Here is a 25193-nt window from a genome sequence, read left to right on the forward strand (position 1 = left end):
TTGAGGAGCTTACGAAAGGCAAGGAGGGTGGGGGCAATTCTGATCTCTGGGGGGAGCTGATTCCAGAGGGTCAGGGCCACCACAGAGAAGGCTCTTCCCCTGGGTCCCACCAAATGACATTGTTTAGTCGATGGGACCCGGAGAAGGCCAACTCTGTGGAACCTAACTGGTCTCTGGGATTCGTACGGCACCTAACTGGTCACTGGGATTCGTGTGGCAGAAGGGCTTCAAGTGGGCGGTGGCATGGAGGGGGAGGTAGGGAGGGCTCTGACTGGCCAGTCGTCCCTTCAGTGCACAAGACGTGCACAACCTCCTCACCACCATTGCCCCCTCCAGGCAACCTCAGCCCGGCTGCTGTCCCCATCCACCAGTGGCTTTATTTCCTCAGCAACTCCACCGTTTTGGCCCCAGCCAGGAAGGAGTCTCCGTGACATCAAATCCCTGTCCTGGGAATCCCAGCGGGGGCGGCAAGCAAATGGGAAATTGGATTCCCCACCTCCTTTTGCTTGCAGTGCCATTCTCAAGGCGGTGAATCCCGTCAACCCTGGGCAGCCCACCTTCTTGCCAGGGGTGTGGGGGGGAAACAAAGCCCAAGTGGAGGGCATCCAAGGCAAGGAGCTGCTGCATGCACCAGGGTGGGTATTTTGGGCTTGGAGGCGGAGTAGCTCCCCCCCCGTTGCGCTCATTGCCCAGGGCAGCCTTAGCTCTTTGGAAAGGGGAAGGGGTGGATTCTGTGTTGACATAGGCCCCGCCCTCCCATCTTCCACCAAAGAAGCCCGCAGCCGCCTGTCTCCTTTTATTTCTTACAGAAAAGTCTTAGCCACCACGGTCACCAGCCACCATGGTGATGTGTTGCTTGAGCTGCTCCAGCACCGACTCCATCTTCTGCTTTTCACAGGGGAAACTGACATGATTGTGCGTGCGGTGGCAAAAAAAATTAAAGAAGGAGGTGCGTCTGTGGCGTCTGAGCCTTTTCTGTAAGAAATAAAAGGAGACAGGCTGCCACGGGCTGCTTTGGCAGAAGACGGGAGGGCGGGGCCTACATCAACACAGAACCTTCCCCCCTCCCCTTTCCAAAGAGTGCTGGGGTGAGCTAAGGCTGTCCTGGGCAATGGGTGCAACAGGCAATTGGTGCAGACTTTGGTTTTGTTTCCTGCTCGGCAGCCAATCAATATTGCTCTGGGTTGTAGGATGAGCAAGGCGGTCCATTGGCCTTAACTTCCTTATTTATTTAGTCCACCCTTCATAACTTTTAAGACTTGTGGACTTCAACTCCCAGAATTCCTCAGCCAGCCAACTTTGGCCACTTTAAATCTTTGTGGACTTCAACTCCCAGAGTTCCTCAGCCATCTTTGCTGGGTCAGAGCCCTCTCTGTCTCCCCCTCTGTGGTGTTCAAGCAAACGCCGAACCTGAGCACAGACTTTTAAAAAAGTTCGGGTTCGGTATGCCAAACACCGCAAAGTTCGGAATGGACCTAAACTATGCAATTTCAGTTCACCTAACACTAGTCACAAGGAACTCTATCACCTCTTCTACTTTTAAAATCCTTTTTAAACCTTGCTGTTCGGTTCACATTTACTATACACTTGTACTGTTTCAGGTGTAACGAAATTTAACAATCAGTGCATAGCAAAAAGAAAACAAAATGAAAATAATCCAACACTCATAATAAGAACCCCTCAAATGAGGAAAGTCAATTAATCACAAGTTTGAGATCTGCATGACAAATAATCTACAGGTCTCACATTTCATTTTGGGTCATAATGACCAAGCAGAACAGCAAGGTTATAGCCAGACACTTTCTGAAGCAGATTTAAGAAACTGGCCTGAAAATTTGTCATTTATCAACATTCTCACCATAGATATGTCTTTCCCCCCCCCCCATTTTTTTCTTGGAGACTAATATTTATAGTTCTTGTTTCCACCCTTTGGCATATAATTGTTATTTTCATACACATAGCTAAAACGCTTCTTCAAAAATCCCCTGCTCCAATTTCATCCCCTATCATTTTATTCTTAATTTCATTCTCACTGCTGAAAGCTCTTATGTCTGGTCCCTTTTATCCACTTTCAACAAGTTTTTATTTCCAGCAACATCAGTCTGTAATTTCCTTGCCTCTTTTAATCTTAACCATATCTTGTTCTCTTTGACTACAATCTTTGTAATTACCACTGTCTCTACGTACATATTATACAATATCTTCTTTTTATTCTTGCTTTTTCTCATCCACAGCTTTTTCATTTTGTAATTCCATCATATATTCAGTTTCATAGTTCTCATTAGCATGACTCCACTAACCACAGTGGCATTCTGCAATATAATCTTCTTAAGATCAATTTACTACTGTATCTTTTCTGCTTCTGTGTGGGTGACTTTGGAGTTGACCTATCTTCTAAGATAGTTTCATATTTTCTATTCAAAGACTATCTTGGTAAATTTGATTATGACCATTCAGCATGAACAGCCAGATGTGGTCTGAGTAGAATGCATGAAAGATGAACTAAATATCAGATCTTCTCAATAATAACACCACTGTTTGGAAAAACTTTGCCCTGGAGGTGTGTCAGGCACCAATATTTCTCTCTTTTTATAAAATGATTTTATTTCAATGGCTTTTGACCAATGGTAAGATTGTGAACAGCCCCTGAGCTATTTAATTTGTGGCTGAGGAGGAAGGAGGAAGCGGATCTGATGAGAAGCTAGGGTTTCCCCCCATGCCGTTAAACTTGGGGTGTAGTCCCATAGTCTGGCGGGGGCAGTCAGTAGAAGCGGCAGCAGCCTTCCCATAATCTGGCGATACCGGCTTCTCACACAGTTTAGTAGCGGTGATCTGCGCCAGCTGCCAAACCACATGAAAAGTCATGAAAAGCCACCACTGGGACTAGGGGAAGGCTGCTGCCACTACCACTGACCACCACCGAATAGCATTCAGTATATAAGACACACCCAGTTTTTGGCACACTTTTTTGAAGTAAAAAGGTGCATCTTATACACCGAAAAATATGGTAATCCCAACAACTGTTATAAGTACAAAAACTTCGGTCTCAGTATACAAATACCTGAAAGTGATTGGCAGTACTAATTAAATAAAGGTACAACTGAAATATTTAACAGGCTTTGTTAGGACAGCAAGGCTGAGGTTATTATTATTATTATTATTATTATTGTCACTTGGGAAACTTGTTATTTGTTATTCTTTTTAGTTCAGGTTGAAATGTTGAAAACAAATTGTAAATGTTCTGGCTCTCAAGTGAATAAGACTTGCCAGCCTATAAACTATTTTCCACCAGGAAAAATATTCTCTCCTCCACTTCAACAAATCAGAAAGAGTCTAGTGGCTGCTAAGGGAAAGCACCAGAGATACTGTATATTGGTTCTTTACACTTCAGAAAGATTTTATTTAAGTGATAGCATCTTCAAATTTTCTCAGTCGCATTGATAAATACAGTCACATCGATAAATATGACTTTTCATTAGTATAGTGTGTGTGTGTGTGTGTGTCTGTGTCTCTGTGTGTAAGAGAGGGGAAATCCAGCAGGTTCTGACAAGTTCTGGAGAACTGGTAGTGAAATTTTGAATAGTTTGGAGAACTAGTGGTGGAAATTTTGAGTAGTTTGGAGAACTAGCAAATACCACTTATGGCTGGCCCCAGAGTGGGGTGGGAATGGAGATTTTGCAGTATCTTACCCCTGCCACACCCAGTAGCAGGTTACTACTGGTACAGGCCACATCATAGCTCCCGTAGTGAAAATGGAGCTGCATGTGTAGCTTCGTGTCTCCAGAATGCATGTGTGCATGCATCTGACAGTGATTTTTCTTCTGTGTATGTTCAGGAAGCAAAATCTCAGGAGGGGACACACGTGCACCTGAGATTTTGGCAATGTTTTGCTTTTGCGCATGTGCGGGAGGAAAAATAAATGCCAAAATCTTTCGTGTGTGTGTATGTCCCTTTACATGATTTGCTTCCTGCACATGCACAGAAGAAAAATCTTGCTGGGACGCATGCATGTTGGTCACCCGGAGCTGCGTGTGGAGTGCACCAGTAACAGCGGTAAGTAGGAACCCCCGCTTGGCCATTCCCAACAAGCTACTCTCAATAATACACACCATGTCCACTAAGTCACACACACAGAGCCGGTAGTAAAAAATATTTGGATTTCACCACTGTATGAGAACCAATGTTTTACCTATGTAAAAATAAGTTGGTCAGTGTTCTCTAAAAAGGGAAGGTTGGAAACAGAACAATAGTTGTTTAAAATAGCTAGATCCAGGGAAGGCTTCTTGAGGAAGGGGCACACAATTGCCTCCTTTAAGGAAGCCAGAAAAGATCCCTCCCTCAAAGAAGTGTTGACAACCATCTGGATCCAGCCTTGTGTCACCTTCCTGTTGGCTGAAACCAGCGAAGAGGAACACGGGTCCGACAAACAGGTGGCAGAGCTCACAGCTCCCATAGTCTTGTCCACTTTATCAAGTGTCACCACTTCCATTTCTACAGTATGTGAATTTTATAGTTTTTTAAACATTATTTTTATATGCCAGCAAGTTGATGTACAAGTTTGAATTATCCTTGATAAGGCTTCAGAACCAGGGTGATAATCTTAGATACTTTTTAGAACCTCATGTTGTTGTTATGTGTACTTAGTATTTGCCCTCCAAGTGATTCCTAGCTTTTCCAGGATTCTTTGAGGTTTAGTGGCCTTTTTAACTATATGAAAGTCATGCAATAAGAAAGATGATTTAGCAAGAATAATACACAAATATGAGAAAGGCGAATTTATTGCTGTATAATTGAATTCACAGAAAGCTAATAACTTCCAGTACTTAGAAAGACTGTCCTATTAAGAGCTAAAGTTAATTTATTTTAAAGATTAACCAAATAAATTAAAGGTGTAAATTAATTAATTAGATTTTATCTAATTATACTATAAACTATAATTATTTAGATGTCTTTTTCTACAATGTTTCAGAAACTTATCTTAGATATGCATGCAGAGTCAGCATTATTTATTTTAATCAAAGAGCCTTGATTTCCTACAGAATTACTTGTGTTACAAGATAAAATACGTTGATATATATTTATCTGTTTTGGTAATCATACACAGGACCCTAACCTACATGGGCAATTAATCTTTATTTTTGCATCTTTCATTTAATCTCATAAAGGAAGATTATTCAGGAAGAGGAAAGGTTGGTCTTTTGGTTAAGGTCAGATGGCAGACTATGTGAATTACCAATACTTAAAAGAAGTCGCTGTGGTATTGTATCAATATACTGAAATTGGATTTCTCAGCTCTACCATGTATTTCTTTTTGATGTCATTCAGTTTGCCATATACAGAGCACAGCATGGGTGTTATTGGTTTAGATTAGATTAGATTACCTAAATGTCCAATTAGACATTTTTCTACTTTCTTTTTCTACATTGTACTTAGTACCTGGGAAAGCAATCAGCACCCAAAAAAGGTTTCCATCAATGTTGAGCAGGTAAGGAAAGTAGTGTTACAGCTATCGGTGAGCAATCTGAGATGCTTTCAAAGTAATAGGTAAAATTTCAAATCTATCATTTATTTATCTTATGTTTGTTTGTTTGTTTTATTTGTCAAAACATAGAGATAATAGGTATGGTATAAACATAAACAAAATCAAAGTAGGTGTAGGTAAATTTGGACAATAGGACAGTTGCCCTTATGCATGCCCCTTACAGATCTCATAAGAATCGGGTGAAGTCGACTGTACGTAGTCTAAAGTTTTGAGGTTTGGGAAAGAAACCACAAAGTCAGGTAGTGCATTCCATGCATTGATCACTGTGTTTTGAATGGTTTACATTGAGTTTGAATCTATTTTGTGTGTGTGTGTGTTGTTGCGGTTGAAGTTGAAGAATTCATTTACTGGTAAAACATTGGGGTAGATGATTTTATGAACTATATTTAGATCAGATTGAAGGTGATGTAGCGGTAGGTTTCCTAAGCCCAAAATTTCAAGTCTGGTTGAATAAAGTATTCTGTTGTGAGCAGAGGAGTGGACAAATCTTCTTGTGAAATATTTCTGGATTCTCTCAATTGTAGTAATGTTCGATATGCAGTGCGGTTTCCAGACAGGTGAGCTGTATTCAAGGAATGGTCTGGCAAATATTTTGTACATTCTGGTTAGCAGTTTAATATTGTCAGAGAAGAAGCTTCGTAAGATTAGGTTAACAACTTTTAGTGCTTTTTTGGCAATGTTTTTGCAATGGTCTCTGGCACTTAGGTCATTAGATATGAATACCCCAATGTCCTTAACAGAGTGAAGGTAGTCTACAAGGTTGTATCCTCCAACTTTGTATTTTGTGTTCTGATTCTTTTTGCCAGTGTGTAAGACAGAACATTTATTTGTTGAGATTTGAAGTTGCCAGTTATCAGACTGTTGCGATACATGGTCTAGGTTTTTTAAAGGGTAAAAGTATAGTTGGTGGTGTTGAATAGACAAATAACATTGTCAGCAAAAATAATGCAGTTACTTATAATATGATTACCAAAGATCATTTATGTAAAGAATGAATAGTGTTGGTCTTAGATGCTGCCTTGAGGGACACCATTGTTGACAGGTGAAGGATTTGGTAGGGCACTCCCTATTTTAACCATTTGTTGTCTGTTTGACAAGAACGTAGTTATTCGATCATGAAGGGAATCAGAGATGCCATAAGATTTTAATTTTTGAAGTAGTTTGTTGTGTGCTATTGAATCAAAGGTTTACAAAAATCTATGTAAATTGCGTCTATTGATTTACCTTGATTGAGTTGTGAAGTCCATATGTTTTTGCAGTGTAGGAGTTGCAGGTTAGTAGAAATCAAATTGTTTATGAAACTAAATTGTTTGTTGGAGAGTAAGTTGTTAGTTTCTATATGAAGAGTAAAGTATTGATTTATGATTTATTTAATGACTTTGCAGGTAATGCAACATAAAGAGATTGGTCTGTAATTTTCAAAATTACTTGGATCTCTTTTTGTTGAAGATAGGGATGACTGTGGCTAGTGACCATAAGTTGAGAAAGAGGCTAGTCCTGAAGGATTTTTCAAAAATTATGCTTAGAGGTTCAGCTATGGTTGTGGAGGACTTTTTAAAGAAATATGCACATGGACCAATCAGGTCCAATTGGATAGAGATGGGTTTAGGTTGCGTAATGCTTTTCCAACATTGTCTTCTGTAAAATGGATTTGTGATATAGTAATAGTTATATAACTATAACTATACAGTTATAACTATATAGTTTGTTTATTTATTTTTATTTATTTATTTATTAGACTTGGAAGGGACCCTGTAGATCATCTAGCCCAACCCCAACCCCTGCTCAAAGGGGAGTCCCTACATTATTTCTGACAAATGGCACTCTGATCTCCCTTTGAAAGTCTCAAGTGTTGGAGCACTCATAACCTCCAAGCTGTTCCACTAGTTGATCACTCTCATGGTCAGAAAGTTCCTCCTTATTTCCAGGTTGAATCTCTCCTTGGTCAGCTTCCATCCGTTATTCCTCATCTGGCTTTCTGATGCCTTGAAAAACAGCCTGCCCCCTTCTCTCTGTTCCAGGCTCTCAATTGTTGGAACACTGCTATCATGTCTCCCCTGGTCCTTCTCCTTGCTAGAATAGCCATTCCCAGTTCCTGCAACCTTGTATGTTTTCAATGTCATACAGAACCTTGTATGTTTTCAATGACTTTTTGTAGTGTGGTGACCAAAACTGGATGCAGTAATCGAGGTGTGGTCTACCCAAGGCTTTATAGAGCAGTATTAATACCTCCCTAGTCCTAGATTGTATCCCTCTGTTAATGCAACTCAGGATTGTATTGGCCTTTTTGGCTGCTACCTCATATTTAATTGGTTGTCCTCCAAGATTCAAAGATCACTCTCACAGTCACTGCTATTGTGGTTTCACTCAGTTTATATGTATCCATTTATTTTTTCTTACCTAGGTGTAGGGTTTCAATTTTCTCTGCATTGAATTTTATTGTATTTGTTTGGACCACAGTGTACAAGTCTATCAAGATCCATCTGGATCCTGAGCCTGTCCTCTGTGGTAATGGCTACTCCCACCAGTTTTGTGTCATCTGCAAATTTGGTTAGTTCTCCTTCTATTCCCTCATGTAGGTTATTAATGAAGATATTAAATAGATATTAAAATATTAATAAGATATAAAAATAATTATTGTTATTATTTTTGAAACCTCACAGAGGGACTCTGGGTGATATAAAATGAAATATTAAACCATAAAAATAGTATATAATTTTTAAAAGAGGCAAGGATTGTTAAAATTGAATGCTAAAAGTTAAATAGTACACATATTCAGAAAATGAACATAGAGAGTGATAATCTTTTTAATAATAAAATAATGTGGATAATCTTTTTTATTTTTCCTTTTTCTGCACTCTTTTTTACTAATTTATATTACTTTTATTGCACTTTTAGTTTTTAATAAAACTATTAAAATAGAAACAATAATATAAACATACACTAACAATTTTTTGACACTGTCATTGTTACTTTAATTTACATCAATACTAAGTCTTTTAAAATTGTATATTATTACAACATAATTAAGATAACAATATCTTTAAAAGTCAGAATATAATATTCTTTGAAGTGTCACAATCATGTATATATGTTTTTACCTCTTCTCAATAATTTCCTAATCAATTTATTAAAGGGTTTAAAGAAGTAAGCCATATTGGGGATCTAAAAATGAAGTAATGTTTCTACATGTAAGTCCTTTGAATTCAGTAGGGCTTAGCTGAGTATCTGGACAATTATCAGGTTATATGTGACCCAACCAACTTCATATTCCAAAAGTCTTTTTAAAGTTTAATCTGGTATGCATATCAGCATACTAGATATGTGCCAGGTTATAACTAAAATATTAGCATATCAGACCCATAAAGAATTCACTGTCGGTTTTAGGTAACAAGATAATTGCAGACTGCCAATCTGACATGTGATCTTCCAGACAGAAAGATATTCCTGGATACGATAAATTTAGGCCTAATAAATAATGATATGGAATAGATAACTTTATATATACTGTGGAAAGTTTCTCACAAACAGAAAGACATAAAGTTAAAACTGGATAATAACCACACAGGAGGAGAGAATTAGAGGTAGAAAAAAATGGCTAATGAACCAAAATGGATTTAGATAGCATTGATTGTTGAAGACATCCTGTTCCAGTTTGCATTAGTGAGGAGTTAAAGAATGAAGAAGAAAATCATGAAAGAATGAAGAAAGACAAATCTTGATTGATTGAATGTATCTAATCTAGATAGATGATCAGAAAGACAAGTCAACCAGAAGAAATATCAGTATGATGCTAATCATGAAAGATTGACCATTGAGTGTACTTAATATCCTCAATTAACTCTGTCACTGGAGGATTTGGGGTAAGAATAGCTATGCTTGCAGCTGTTAGATATTGCCTTCTTAGAACTTTATATGGCAGAAGAACAATTAAGCTACAAATGCTAAAGGCAGCAATAAATCAATGTATTCTTTACCAAATTCATCAAAGTTAAAGTTAAATCTGTAAGAGAAAACCTGGAAGAGGACAGAGCTGTTTTATATATTGGCTGAGGTACAATGCTGATTACATGACTGAAAAAATATCCCAGACTTTTTCATATGTGTGAAACAAAGTTTTTATATGCTGAAGCTTGTTTGGTTATCCCGAGAAAAGGCTGTAAAAGTTTCCTATTCTACTATGATATTAGGTAAGGGCTGCAATAGAAGTACACAAACTAATTTGTAGTACTACCACTACCTCCGCTGTCTGGTATTCAATCAATAGGTCAAGTGATCTGAACTTACTGATGTTAACCTTTGTGTGGATGTGCTCTATTCACACATGACAGAAACAATTACATTGTTATTTTACTTGCTGGTAAATGTTCATGACAGGATGGTAGAGCTTGAATAGGTATGAATAACTTCCCAAGTTATTTTCCACCTGGGAAAATTGGGCTAGGTACTTGCAACATTTTCTTTAAATTATTTTAAAGATAAGCTACAGTGAGGGGTGGTATACAAATCTAATTAATAATAATAATAATAATAATAATAATAATAATAATAAGTTTCAAAAGTCCATGATTATTTTTTTATTTGTAGTGAAAAACAATCTGTACAGGTCTCTGAGTTCATCCCATTTTCCACAAAACTGTTAAACCAAATCAATGAATAATCGATACTGAATATTCCCACCCTACTCCATATTTCCAAAGACAAGCAGTCCTATAAAAGCATGATGTTTAAATTTTACATCATTTATACTTTTGATTAGATTTAAAATATTGTATCATGTTCTTTGCATTAATATGTCACAATTCTTCCAACATTTTCTCAGCTTTAAAGAATCAAAACTATTTGATGTTATTATTATTAAAGAATCTGCTAATAGAAAAATAAAATACAGTGTTCCCTTGACTTTCACGGGGGATATGTTCCAAGACCACCCATGAAAGTCAAATTTCCGTGAAGTGGAGACTCTCCCTTCCTTCCTTCCTTCCTCCCCCTCCCTCCCCCATTCCGGGTTTTGCTTATCCCCAGAACTTGCAGGGGCAACAGGGCGGCAAGCTGGGGGCTTTGCTGCGCTTGATGCTGACATTTCCCATGGTGGTGGCGGCAGCACCAGTGCTCAGGGTCAGGGAAGGGGAAGGGGAAGCTCAAGGCAAGAGGGATCCAGGCCAGGACTTGAAGCCAGGATTCCAGGCCGGTTAGCTGGGAGGTTGGATGCTACCATTAAGGGAGATGGCTTAGGTAGGTGGTGGAAGAAGAGGTGGTGGCGACGGGTGGCAGTAAGTGATGGTGGTGGAAGTAAGTGACACTGAGCTGCGGGTATAGGCTACCGGAGGATTGTGATGGGCCCACCGCAAGCCATCCCCGTGTTTAGTGTGCGCCCCCCTGACTCAACATATGCTCTCAGCTCCTCTCCCCTTGGGTGAGTTAGAGTGGTCTTATCCACCCCCAAGGCTTGGCTGCAAGTGGAGCGCACTAATGCTCCGAGAATTAAAGGGGAGGGATCGGGAGGCTGGGACGGAAGCTGAGCTTTTATTTAAAGAAGCAGGATGGCTGTGGTGGGGGTGGAGAAGAGGAGAGTGAAAACATACAGTACATCGGGTGCCATGGGAAAACCCGTGGTGTTCAAAAAACCGCAGAGTATTTTTTCCATTAATAGTTTTTGAAAACCCATGGTATAGTCCTTCCACGAAAGTCGCACCCACAAAAGTCAACTGTACATGACGTCATTCTATTGCAGAAAAAGATGTACAGCATATAAAGTGAAACAGTTATCTGAAGACAATAGCTAATAGTAAATTTTAAATGCTGTTGAAAATAATTAACATATAGAATTTAGCAAAATAGATGTATATGAGTGAAATGACCTTGTAAATTAAAAAAAATAGAAATAATATACTATATCAGAGGTGTCAAACTGGCAGTCCATGGGCCAGATATGTCATGTGTAGGCCAAAAACTGTTGCAATATGTCACATGATGCCTACGTGATGGGGTGAATTTTACACCCATATACTATAACTTTTGTATATTTACAATGGGTCAATTTTGGTTGGTCAGCCAAAAGTCATGAATTTTATAAGTCATTTGTCTCCAGATGTCCAAGAACCTCAACACCTAGCATGTCTTTGTTGACTTGGGTGAGGACAAACTTTGGATGGTCAATGAACTGCTGTAAGTCAAGGACTACATTTATCACCCAAGCATCTACTACTAGGATCATAGAGATACTAAAATGTCTAGATTCTAAGAATCTGAAACGGTTCTTGGATGTTTTTTTAAAATTATTATTATATTGATGGTCTTTGACTGTAATAAAGGTCTATTTATTTATATCAATTAATTTTTGTTGTTTTCAATGTTAATAATGACGTGACTTTTGAACTACTAGATTTAACTAAACCAAAGTGTGAACAGATCCTTCACCACTATGATAAATAACAACAATATGTATTTATTTTTATTTACTTGGAAATTTATATTGCCGCCTATTCACATATAGCAACTCAAGGAAGATTACAAGAATATAAAACTCATAAAAACAATAAAAGAAAGAATCATATAATAAATTAATAAAATAATAATAATAATTAATAATTTATTAGATTTGTATGTCACCCCTCTCCAAGGATATAATAAAATAACCCCTATCCCCTCGCCCAGGCAAAAACCTATCACATTTAAAGTTAGGAAAAGACAGAGTAGCTATATTGATAACCATTTGTATAAAATATAAAATACATTAAAGTTCTGCATTTATTAAGAAGATTTGAAACAATTATAGTAGCACATCACATTACTGGGGATCAAATGATCATTTAACAGGAGTCACCTAAGACCAAATTTCCCATGGTGTTAGGAACTAAAGCTTTTATTCTGGTGCCTTGGAACATATTTTTACAATCTGATCAATCAGGCATTTACAGTGGGGATGTTCCTCTAACCTTCCTGCCAATCAACTTTATTTATTTATTTATTCATTCATTCATTCATTCATTCATTCATTCATTCATTCATTCATTCATTCATTCATTTATTGGATTTGTATGCCGCCCCACTCCGTAGACTCGGGGCAGCTAATAACAATGATAAAAACAGCATGTAACAATCCAATCCAATACTAAAATAACTAAAAAAACCTTATTATAAAAACCAAACATACATACAGACATACCATGCGTAAATTGTAAAGGCCTAGGGGGAAAGAATATCTCAGTGGGTTTTAAGAAGTTTACGAAAGGCGAGGAGAATTTTTTTTGGAACAATTGGTGCTAGACTTATGATTGTATCACCACAAGATGAGGAACTGTATTCAGGGATTGGGCATTAGAAGGGTTGAGAACCACTGGCTTAATTGTATCTTTTAACATTTCTGAGATTTGTGATGTTAAACATTTCCCAATCCATAACACCTTTAGAGAAGTTGCCTATGGACATTAATAAAGAATTATAAAATTCCTTTGATTCCTTACTTATCTCTGTTCTGTCTGGGTTTTCCCAGACCTCCACACCCACTGAAAAATAGCCAGACACTCTGGTAAAATCCAAAAGTAATTTATAGCAGGAAAAAATAAGCACAAAGGAAAACCTGTCTTCACAGCAGACAGGTTACAATACTTTACAACAGGGTCCTGATGTCCAGTCAATTCCAAAAGCTTCTTGCTGGCACACCCCCCCAAGGTTTCAAGAGTCCAAGGCACAAACCAGGATTGTAGCCACCAAAGTTCACAAACAGGTCTCACGAATCTCCAAGATAAAACTCCACAAGCCAGGAAGGGTGGGGCCGCCTTTTATCCTTTCCCAAGCACCACACCCAAACCCAGCTGCGACCCCTAATGCTGGAAATATCTGGCCAATTGCGTTCTTCTCTCGTTAGCTCTCCTCTGTCGCATATCTATGAAGTCACTAGCATCTTCCCCCAGGGAATCCAGGCTGCTTGCTGGGGAGAGCTCCCCCTGGTGGAACTCTGGCTGTCCTTCATCTTCAGCCTGGGATTCAGCTTCTTCATCAGTCTGCCCCTCCTGGTCCTCAGCCTCTGAGCCGGACACCGACAGCAAATCAGCCATTCCCGGAGGGGTCCCAGGCTGAACCACAACAATCTCATTATATTTTTCCACTATTTTTTTTTAGCATGATTTACCTAATAAAATTTCTAGGTAGTAAAGTACAAGTAAAAGTAAAAGAAATCGGAAGAACCATAGGGATGAAATTTTACTTGTGGATGTCACCTGCAAAATGTTGGATTCGAAGCAAAAGAGATGCTCAAAGTAATTGACATGTCATTTATATGGACCTTTAGTCAGCCAGAGTAATAATTAGGTTTTGGGCAATCATGTCAGAGTATATTACATATAAACAGCTATTTCATAGTTATTACAGTACAATTAAATATTTATGAGGCTGTGGCATATTATAAATGGTGTTAACCAGTAATCACCTTTACTGCTTGACAAGAGAACTAAAGTCAATGATTCAAATCAATTACCTATTATTAGTTGCCCTTATACATAACCAGATGTCATTTGTTACACAGAGAATATGAATTATAGTACAAGTTCAATATTTAGGGCAAAATATTCCTTCAATAAAACCTAAATTCAAATTCTCTTCCACCTCGTATTTCCACAAATCTTGCCTCCCTCATATTTATTTATTTGACTCTGCATCTTTTCTTCTAAATGCCTCTTTCTGGTGCTGATATCTGTCTTTGCTTTCAAGTAATATTAATTGAATATGAAATATAGTTGAAGATCATCAGAAGAGATTGTTTCACTCTATATTCTAAAACTTTAACGTAAGATGATCTGAGAATTCTAAAATTGAGAAAGGCTATAGGGAATTGGAATGCTAAAAGCCCAAACACAACTGGAACAAAGTAAAACCTATAATGGATAGAGGAGTGACAGATCACCTCTACCTCTTCCTGAGTCCTTTCTTCCTTACACTGGTCCTTAAGAATAGGAAAATAAGTCAATTTTGCCAGTGGGTTTGTTTATTTGCTTAAGGAACAAACAAATCTTTATTGGGTATCAAAAGTAAAATAAGTAAAGTAAATGTAAAACAAATAAGTAAAATATTTATTCCAAATAAAAATAAAAATATGGTTTTGGGCCATGATATAATGAAGAAGTCCTGAATCCAAAGTGTTCAAGGCTAACTATTATGTACCTCTGGAAATTAACATTGTAGGAGGCAGCTTTTGAGAATGTTCTGTATCTATATGTTTATTTATCCCATACTAAGTTTCTTTTACCAAAGGAAAGCAAGGCATTACAGTTTTGAGGATCAGTATTTGATAGTAGAAATGGAAATATGGTTCCAATTGTAACTTTCATGGATATTTTCAAATGATTTTACTGTTGATTACATTGACCAAAGTATTCATTCTAATAGCTGAATTATATACTGTATAAAAAAGAAGCATTACTACCCATTTTAAAAACATTTTAAAATATGTTAGCCAGTTTACTTTTAAAGGATAGACTATGTTAGGATTTAGGAGGCAAAAGAGCAGTTTAAATATTCAAATCCCTTCTTTCCAAGCATCTGAGACAAGGAAAACTGCTCACCAATTCCAGCAATTGGTTGTAATTAATAGAAATAAAACTGATGAAGAAACTAGATAATTTATATGTTCTGTTGAATTTCTCCTTCATTCCTCTAAAAAAAGATAACCGATTGATTAAACTAATTTACTAGAAGCTAGGGAAACAGAATAATATGTATTAATGGCAAAATCATAATCAATATTTTATTACAGCTGTTCATAAAATATTTACCTCTCACAGTGGAATAATTAAGAGGATATAACCTCAGGTTTATGACGGATGTCAGACGAAATGAAGTGGTCCATTAAAAAGCAACCGTAATCTGAGCATGTAGTGCATTTAGAACATTTTAAGTAGTTTTTTTTAAATAAACTTGTCCATGCGTACAAATTGCAGTACTACAACCCGGAGAAGACTACAGCATTAATGACTGTAAGTGAGGCCTGCAGATTCAGACTTGGGTACAAATCAGAATATGGACTATGCAAAGGTCCTCCTAGCCATTATTGCCATTTGCTCACTGAGCAGGAGTATTGAATCTAAGAAAACTCCCACACTGCACACTGGGTTTGCATGGAGTGCTGTATCTAGCATCAAAGCTGGCACGGACCAGGAAACAGTGTCCGCACCCCCCACAAACCAAAGCTACCCAGTATTTTTAGGGTTCAGATAAAGCCTATCATTCCTCATGCACCTTCACAGTTTCCAGATATTACAATAAGACATTAATGGCATTAATTAATTGTTCAGAGTTACAGATATAGCCCTTTCATCCATAATTAAATCACAGATAGGGAAAGTGTTACTACACACAAAACTGGCTTTCAGTGGCAGCCACTTGGAATCAGGCCACTGAAGAGTTACTGAGATAGTTTAAGTTTAAGTTTAAGTTTAATCAGATTTGTATGCCGCCCCTCTCCGCAGACTCGGGGCGGCTCACAGCAACAGCAATACAAGACAAATCCAATATTAAAATTAATTTTAAGAACACCACAAGTTAAAAACCAATCATACACACTAGCATACCATACACAAATTTTATAAGCCTAGGGGGAAGGAACATGTCAATTCCCCCATGCCTGACGACAGAGGTGGGTTTTAAGGAGCTTACGAAAGGCTAGGAGGGTGGGGGGCAACTCTGATATCTGGGGGGAGTTGATTCCAAAGGGTCGGGGCCGCCACAGAGAAGGCTCTTCCCCTGGGTCCCGCCAAACGACATTGTTTAGTTGACGGGACCCGGAGAAGGCCAACTCTGTGGGACCTAACTGGTCGCTGGGATTCGTGCGGCAGAAGGCGGTCCCGGAGATATTCTGGTCCGGTGCCATGAAGGGCTTTATAGGTCATAACCAACACTTTGAATTGTGACCGGAAACTGATCGGCAACCAATGCATAGAGATAGGTCACCAGGGCTGGGATCAAGGAGCTAGTATGAAAACCATCACAAAACAATGATTGCATAGTCCCTAAGTGCAACCCACTTCTTCTTTTCTACCAAATTCTCCCATGCTTGTCATCTCTATGATACTTTGGCCCATCTTAATCTCCCAAATAGCAACCCATTCCCCAAAAGCAGCCCAATTCCCAAATACCGTCCTCATCAAATATCCTTGGGAAGGGTAGCTGACAACTCTGAGACTCTATAGTTTCTTTAGCTATGAAACTTAGTTGATTCTTCCTCTTCCTCTTCCTTTTGCTCTTCTCCTTCTGTTAAAAATAGTTTTTAACATGCATCTTAATTCATCTGGGAACATTATTTAGTTAATCCCAAACCTAAAAACTAATCAGCATCAAGTATGAGTTACAAATGCTTTTGCAAAGATGCTTGAACATTTAATATGTCTTTGGCAATGTATACATGTAGTAGAGCAACTTATCTAGGACGCAAAACCACTAGATGTCAGTTTAAGGATTTTTGTAATTTTTCTGCTACCACGTACCTCTCCCCCTTCCCTGTATATAAAGGACAGAAGCTCTTAAAAGAAACTGCCACATTTGTAAGATAAGAGAGAGAGAGAGAGAGAAAGTTGTTTTCAACTTTTTATGTTCATTCCTGTCCATTTTTTCTTCGCAGAAGTTTTAGACCCAATTATTTATTTAGTTCTGATCTTTTCGTATATGATATTTCCTTTAAATCATATGCCTAAAGATTATTGATGGTTACTCTGTTAAAATCTTTGGATTAAACAGCAGAATTAAGCATAAGATTTATGTTTGGTTTCTCATAAAATGGAACACAACTGTATATGATGAAAACAGTATTGTTCACTGAGAAAACAAGTACTAAAGGACTAAATATTGCTGGAAAATGGGAGACAAGTTACTAGAGCAAGCAATTGTCCTTACATATCACAGCTTATTTTAACCTGGTCAAGTTTTCTGGTATATGTAATTATTTTTAATTGATTCATGATTGTTCACAACTCCGGAGTTGCTTGAGAAGACTATAGAAATAATGAATGAAGTAAAGTTTCTTTAATGACATTTAGTAATTTGTTTTAATGCAAAGAAAGTTTTACATTAAGAAGAATCATTGTATGTATTCTTTTAGAATCTATATTTTTGTTTCTATTTATGTGAAACAAATTTTTAAAATGCAAAAATGTGATCATATCAGAGAGGATAAATAATATTTTTGTGATATACTTATTACCTTATAAAGGCATTTTCAAATATCTTTCAAGATGACATTAAGTCAATATATTTTACCAATTCCAGTCAGAAAAAAAGCCTCATGTTTAAAAGAAAATCAATTATAGTGGTACAGGGATTTGTTTCTATTTATTTATCTTATATTAATGTTCTTAATCTGAATGAATTGTCTGGCTAACAATTGTCTGGCTAACACTGTTAGATTTATTGGATTTATATGCCGCCCCTCTCCGCAAACTGTTGCTGATGTCATCTTTTTATTTAGTTTAAAATTTCTACAGCTATGTAGAATAATTAATTTTAAAAAGTTACTGATGTGATCCAGTATTTAGTACTATGAACACATTGAAATCAATAAATAAAATTGCCATTTTGTAATACAGAAGTCACTAAAACTTCCTGAATTGAATTTTTAAAACTATTGACGGAGCCAGAAGATATAAATTCCCCTATCTTTGTACTGTTAGCAATATGGGTGGCTAAAGGACATGCAGTTTTCAGTTACTTGATTAAATATTTCACGTGGAAGATAAAACTTTGCTATTGTACTTTAAAAAAAATGAAAACATGTAAATTTCTTGGCCTTTCAAGAGAATTTGTTCTATTTTAAATTAATGTTACTATTTCCCACTAGGTGGCACTCCATTGATGCTTCTAAATTCCGTGCTCCTGTATTCTTTCATTTTAGCTTCCCACAAACCTCTCTAGTTTATAGCTTTCTAGAAAGCCAAGTGAAGTAGACAGAGCAGTTTGGAAAATTAGCATTGTTAAACATGTCACATATATCATTAATAAAGTTTCATTATTTACATTGCCAAAGAGACAACCACTTATTTCCCAATCAATCAGTTCACAACTAAATAAATAGACATATAGAAGGAAGGAAAGAAGGAAGGGAGGGAGGGAGGGAGGAAAGAAGGAAGGAAAGAAGGAAAGAAGGAAAGAAGGAAGGAGAGAGGGAGGAAACCACATTGTCTTATTTGAATAATAAAGGTTTCATTTTATCAAGAATATAGATAGATAGATAATCTATCTATCTATCTATCTATCTATCTATCTATCTATCTATCTATCTATCTATCTATCTAGAAACATAGAAACATAGAAACATAGAAGTCTGACGGCAGAAAAGGACCTCATGGTCCATCTAGTCTGCCCTTATACTATTTTCTGTATTTTATCTTAGGATGGATATATGTTTATCCCAGGCATGTTTAAATTCAGTTACTGTGGATTTATCTACCACATCTGCAGGAAGTTTGTTCCAAGGATCTACTACTCTTTCAGTAAAATAATATTTTCTCATGTTGCTTTTGATCTTTCCCCCAACTAACTTCAGATTGTGTCCCCTTGTTCTTGTGTTCACTTTCCTATTAAAAACACTTCCCTCCTGGACCTTATTTAACCCTTTAATGTATTTAAATGTTTCGATCATGTCCCCCCTTTTCCTTCTGTCCTCCAGACTATACAGATTGAATTCATTAAGTCTTTCCTGATACGTTCTATCTATCTATCTATCTATCTATCTATCTATCTATCTATCTATCTATCTAATTAATTAATTTGACTTCTATGCCGCCCAATCCCGAAGAACTCAGGACGGCTTACAACAGTATAAAATTACAAATAACAGCAACAATAAAAAGAAGCCAAGAAAAAAAGAACTAATTTCTAAAGATAGATAGATATAGATTTAGCTATAGCTATATCTATAGACAGGGCCGCCAATAGACCGGTATTACTGGGAGTGGCATCAGGGGCCCGGCCAAATTGAAAAATGGGGGGGGGGGTGGCGCCCGCCAAAAACTCCCCAACCCCGATTGCGACGAACTCTGCCTCTGCGGAGCTTCTCCGACAGCAGCCCGCACCTTCTTCCCACCCCCGCGAGGAAAAAAGGCAGGGAGGCCGGCAGACAGGCAGGGAGCCCCGATGGCAGCTGCAGAAAGAGGAGTCACCGCGGGGGTGTCTCGGCACTCCGGAAGCCAAGCCGCGCTGTTGGGGAAGCGGAATTGAGGAAGCCGGGAGAGGGCTGAGCCCGGCTGGCTTCTCTGCCGGTCTTGTGTCCCCCCGAGGATTGCGATGGCAAGAGAGCTGCGCCTGTCGGCCTCCGGAGGTGCTGGGCCGGGGGTTCGGGGGGCCGTGAACACCACCCGCCGCCCGGAGCCAATAGCTTCTTTTGGGCGGGCGCCGGCTTACTCGCTTGCATTCCTGCTGCTGGCGCTGGGATCAGGTAAGCGCGAGGGGGAGGCAAGTGGAGATCCAGGTCCCTCTTTTCATGCATCCGCTCAGTGAGCCTTTCTTTGGAGTTGCCTTTCTTTCTTTCTTTCTCTCTTTCTTTCTTTCTCTTTCATTCTTTTTTCTTTCTCTTGCTTTCTTTCTTTCTCTTGCTTTCTCTCCTTTCTTCCCTCCTTCCATTTCTTTCATTCCCCCTCTCTATTTTTATTTCTATTTCATTCTCTTTCTTTCTTTTCTCTTTCTTTCTTTCCTTCTTTCCTTCTTTCTTTCTTTCTTTTGTTTCTTTTTCTTTCTTTCTCTCTCTCTCTTGCTTTTTCATTCTTTTTTCTTTCTCTTGCTTTCTTTCTTTCTCTTTCTTTCTCTCCTTCTTTCCCTCCTTCCATTTCTTTCATTCCCCCTCTCTCTTTTTATTTCTCTTTCATTCTCTTTCTTTCTTTCTCTTTCTTGCTTTCTTTCTTGCTCTTTTTCTTTCTCTCTTTTACCTTCCCTTCCTCTATTTCTTCTTTTCTTTCTCCTTCCTACCTTCTTCGATCCCTCCCTTCCTTCAGTCCTTCCTCTCTTACTCTCCCTTTCATAAGTTTCCTTGCTTCCTTCCTCTGTTCCTGTCCCTTCCCCCTTTCTTTCTTTCTTTCCTTCCTTCCTTCTTTCTTTCTTTCTTTCCTTCCCTCCCTCCATTTCTTGCTTTCCTTCTCCTTCCTCCCTTCTTTCCTTCCTCAGTCCCTTCTTTCACTCCTTCCTCTCTTACTCTCCCCTTTCACACCTTTCCTTGCTTGCTTTGCACCCTTCCTCTGTTCCTGTCCATTCCCTCTTTCCTTCCTTCCTTCCCACCCTCCGTCCATTCATTCACCCATTCCTCTCTTGATCGCCCCTTTTACCATTCCTTCCTTCCTCCTTCCTTCCTTCATAGCTCGCCCTCACCTTTCTTCCCTTCCTTCCAGATGGGAGTGCCCCCTCAAGACACCTGCCTGACTGCTGGTACTCTGCTTTTTCTCTCCCCTCGTCCTTTCCAGCTCCTCGCCAGTGGCTGCCAGGTATGGGATCCCCCTCCCCTCTCCCCTCGCTAGAAAGCACATGGTTTTGTCAACAAGGCCTCTTCCAAGAAGGGAGAAGTGCCAAGGAGCCGTAAATAAGCCATGCTCCACCTGACGAATGCCAGGAGGCTCTTTCTTTCCCTCGCCGCTCCCGCTTCCTTCTTTCTCCTGGATGAGTCCACACAATCGGCTTAACCCAGTTCCTGAAATAGCCTATGGCAGTGTTTCCCAACCTTGACAACTTGAAGATATCTGGACTTCAACTCCCAGAATTCCCCAGCCAGCATTCGCTGGCTGGGGAATTCTGGGAGTTGAAGTCCAGATATCTTCAAGTTGCAAAGGTTGGGAAACACTGGCCTATGGGACCGCCTCGCTTGGCGTGAAGCGGGAAATGATCCCCGGGGGATGGAGTGGCTTGGCGACTTAAAATAGTTTTAAAATGGCGGGGGGACCCAGACACTTAGGCTGTATGGGCCCCCAAAATTCTTGATGGCGGCCCTGTCTATAGATAAAGATAAAGATACAGATACAGATATAGATACAGATACACATATAGATTTAGATATATAGTAGATATATAGGTAACATATTTTTGCTGATAACAAAAAGGAAGAGAGACTATACAGATTTATTTCGGGCTTATTTGCCCTCATCAGGTAGCCACACCCTTACTGGGATTTGAACCTGATGCTGCCTTGTAAGGCAGTGGCCTTAGCCTCTAGTCTCCTTCCACATATCAGGGTGACTTGACAAAAAATCACACACACACTGATCCAGCCTTATGAACTCATTTTATAAGCATAAAAATATAAGCACATTTAAACTATCCATGCATTTCAAATAAAATTATGACAAATATTTTTAATTTAATTTAATTTAATTTTAATTTGTCACATTGTACATTGTACATTGTTTTATCATTGTTGTGAGCCACCCCGAGATGTACTTCAAAGCTGCTTTTTGCTCCTTTTACTAAAGACAATAATAGTAAAAGCAAAAGCAAAATTTTATTCACTATCACCAATGGACATGATCTACTATCACAACTTCAAAATAGCATAAAAACAACTAAGTGATATAGACTATCACAGAATATCAGAAATACAGAAGAAAATAGTCTAATCGTAGTTTTATTTATTTATTTATTTTATTTGTCAAACATGTACACAATAGCAGGTATATGTATAAACATAAACATATTTCATTTTTCATTTCATTTATTGGATTTATATGCCGCCCCTCTCCGAAAACTCGGGGCGGCTAATATACAAAGTAAGTATAGATAAATGAGGGCAATAAGACAAGAACAGTAGGCACAATGGTGCACTTATGCACACCACTTACAGATCTCTTAGGAAAGGGTGAGGCTGTCAGTCTAAGATTAGTAGACATTGAAGTGCTGGTTGTGATTATAATTATAATTTCAATTAAATTGAAAGTATTTTTTTTACTTTCAGACAAAATTATGCAAACTATTTCCAGTAACTGAAAATATATACCGTATTTTTCGCTCCATAAGATGCAGTTTTTTTCCTCCCAAAGTAGGATGAAAAATCAGCCGCGTCTTATGGAGCGAAGAGGCAGGCAGGGGGGGGGGAGGCGCAAGCTCAAAAAGCGCCTTCGCCCCGGAGAGCAGCCGCCGCCGACCTCTTCCTCGCCCGCGGAGTGGCGGGAGCAGGTCGAGCAGAAGCGCCCCCGCCCCGCGCCGGAGAAGTCGCCCCTCCGAGCCCGACGTTCCGGGCAGATGTGGCAGGAGCGAAGCTCGCCCACCCGCGGGCCGTTGCGGTGCTGAGCGAGTGGGGTCGCTGGCGCCACGGTTCACTCCTGCCCACCCGCCCCCACCCACCGGTCCCTCTTTTTTCCCACCAGCACTCCAGGCGGCGGCGGGCGGAGGATGACCCGTGCCAGCCGCCCTCCTCGCCGGCGGGGCCTTCGCCCCGGAGAGCCGCCACCGCCGACCTCTTCCTTGCCCGCGGAGTGGCAGGAGCAGGCCGAGTAGAAGCGCCCCCCGCCCCGCGCCGGAGAAGTCGCCCCTCCGAGCCCGTTGCGGCGCTGAGCGAGTGGGGTCGCTGGCGCCACGGTTCACTCCTGCCCACCCGCCCCCACCCACCGGTCCCTCTTTGTTCCCACCAGCACTCCAGGCGGCGGCGGGTGGAGGATGACCCGTGCCAGCCGCCCTCCTCGCCGGCGGGGCTCCGGAGCGCATCGGGAGCGGTGGTTGCTGCCTGCTCGCCCCGCTGGCTCTCTCCTGTGCGGCGGGCAGCTGCCGTGTGGCTCGGGCGGAGCGGCTCGCCCGGGATGATGCTCTGCCCCGCGAGTGCCTCTGGGACTGCAGGACAACCCCCCCCGCCTGCCCGCCCGCCTGCTTGCTCGCTCGCTCCCGCTGCCGCACGGTGCGTGGGCCCGCGCTGTGTCCGACCGGGCGCCCTCCTGGACAGCCGGGGCTGCAGGGGAGACATTCCGTTCCAGGGCCGGTGGCGGGTTTCGAGCGCCGCCTCCGTGGAAGAGCGCGCCGCGACTTGGAGCAGGAGATTGAAACTCATTAAATTCTCTTTTAACAGTGATAGCTGCTAGCTACTTTATGTAAGATGCTGCCTGGCATTGTCATACAAGTTATTATTTACCCTTGTATCTGAGCTTTAGTAGAAAGTCAATTATATTTAACATCAAAATGATCCAAGTGAGATGTTGCTTGTTTGTATATTTTCCCAATTCCCCTAGGGCAGTGTTATTGTAATAAATATTTTAGCCTACTTTTTGGCTCAAAATATTTTTCTTCTATTTTCCTCCTCTAAAATCTAGGTGCGTCTTATCAGCAGGTGCGTCTTATAGAGCGAAAAATACGGTAATCAACGTGAATTGACAACAAACAAAGGGAAACATAGAAACATAGAAGACTGACGGCAGAAAAAGACCCCATGGTCCATCTAGTCTGCCCTTTTACTATTTCCTGTATTTTATCTTACAATGGATATATGTTTATCCCAGGCATGTTTAAATTCGGTTACTGTGGATTTACCAACCACGTCTGCTGGAAGTTTGTTCCAAGGATCTACTACTCTTTCAGTAAAATAATACTTTCTCATGTTGCCTTTGATCTTTCCCCCAACTAACTTCAGATTGTGTCCCCTTGTTCTTGTGTTCACTTTCCTGTTAAAAACACTTCCCTCCTGAACCCTATTTAACCCTTTAACATATTTAAATGTTTCGATCATGTCCCCCCTTTTCCTTCTGTCTTCCAGACTATACAGATTGAGTTCATTAAGTCTTTCCTGATACGTTTTATACTTCAGACCTTCCACCATTCTTGTAGCCCGTCTTTGGACCCGTTCAATTTTGTCAATATCTTTTTGTAGGTGAGGTCTCCAGAACTGAACACAGTACTCCAAATGTGGTCTCACCAGCGCTCTATATAAGGGGATCACAATCTCCTTCTTCCTGCTTGTTATACCTCTAGCTATGCAGCCAAGCATCCTACTTGCCTTTCCTACCGCCCGACCACACTGCTCACCCATTTTGAGACTGTCAGAAATCACTACCCCTAAATGCTTCTCTTCTGAAGTTTTTGCTAACACAGAACTGCCAATGCAATACTCAGATTTAGGATTCCTTTTCCCCAAGTGCATTATTTTACATTTGGAAACATTAAACTGCAGTTTCCATTGCTTTGACCATTTATCTAGTAACGCTAAATCATTTACCATATTACAGACCCCTCCAGGAATATCAACCCTATTGCACACTTTAGAGTCATCGGCAAATAGGCAAACCTTCCCTACCAAACCTTCCCCTATGTCACTCACAAACATATTAAAAAGAATAGGACCCAGAACAGACCCTTGTGGCACACCACTTGTAACCTGTCTCTGCTCAGAATACTCGCCATTAACAATAACTGTCTGATGTCTATGCTTCAGCCAGCTTGAAATCCACTGAACTATCCAGGGATTAAGTCCAATCTTCACTAATTTATCTATCAGCTCTTTATGTGGAACCGTATCAAAGGCTTTGCTGAAGTCCAGATAGGCAATATCCACGGCACCACCTTGATCCAACACCTTTGTGACATAGTCAAAGAACTCAATGAGATTAGTCTGACACGATTTGCCTTCAGTAAAGCCATGCTGATTTGGGTCCAATAAGTTATTGTTTTTTAGATGCTGATTTATCCTCTTTTTGAGTAGAGTCTCCAT

This window comes from Erythrolamprus reginae, chromosome 5 (assembly GCF_031021105.1).
Source record: "Erythrolamprus reginae isolate rEryReg1 chromosome 5, rEryReg1.hap1, whole genome shotgun sequence".
Classification (NCBI taxonomy): domain Eukaryota; kingdom Metazoa; phylum Chordata; class Lepidosauria; order Squamata; family Dipsadidae; genus Erythrolamprus; species Erythrolamprus reginae.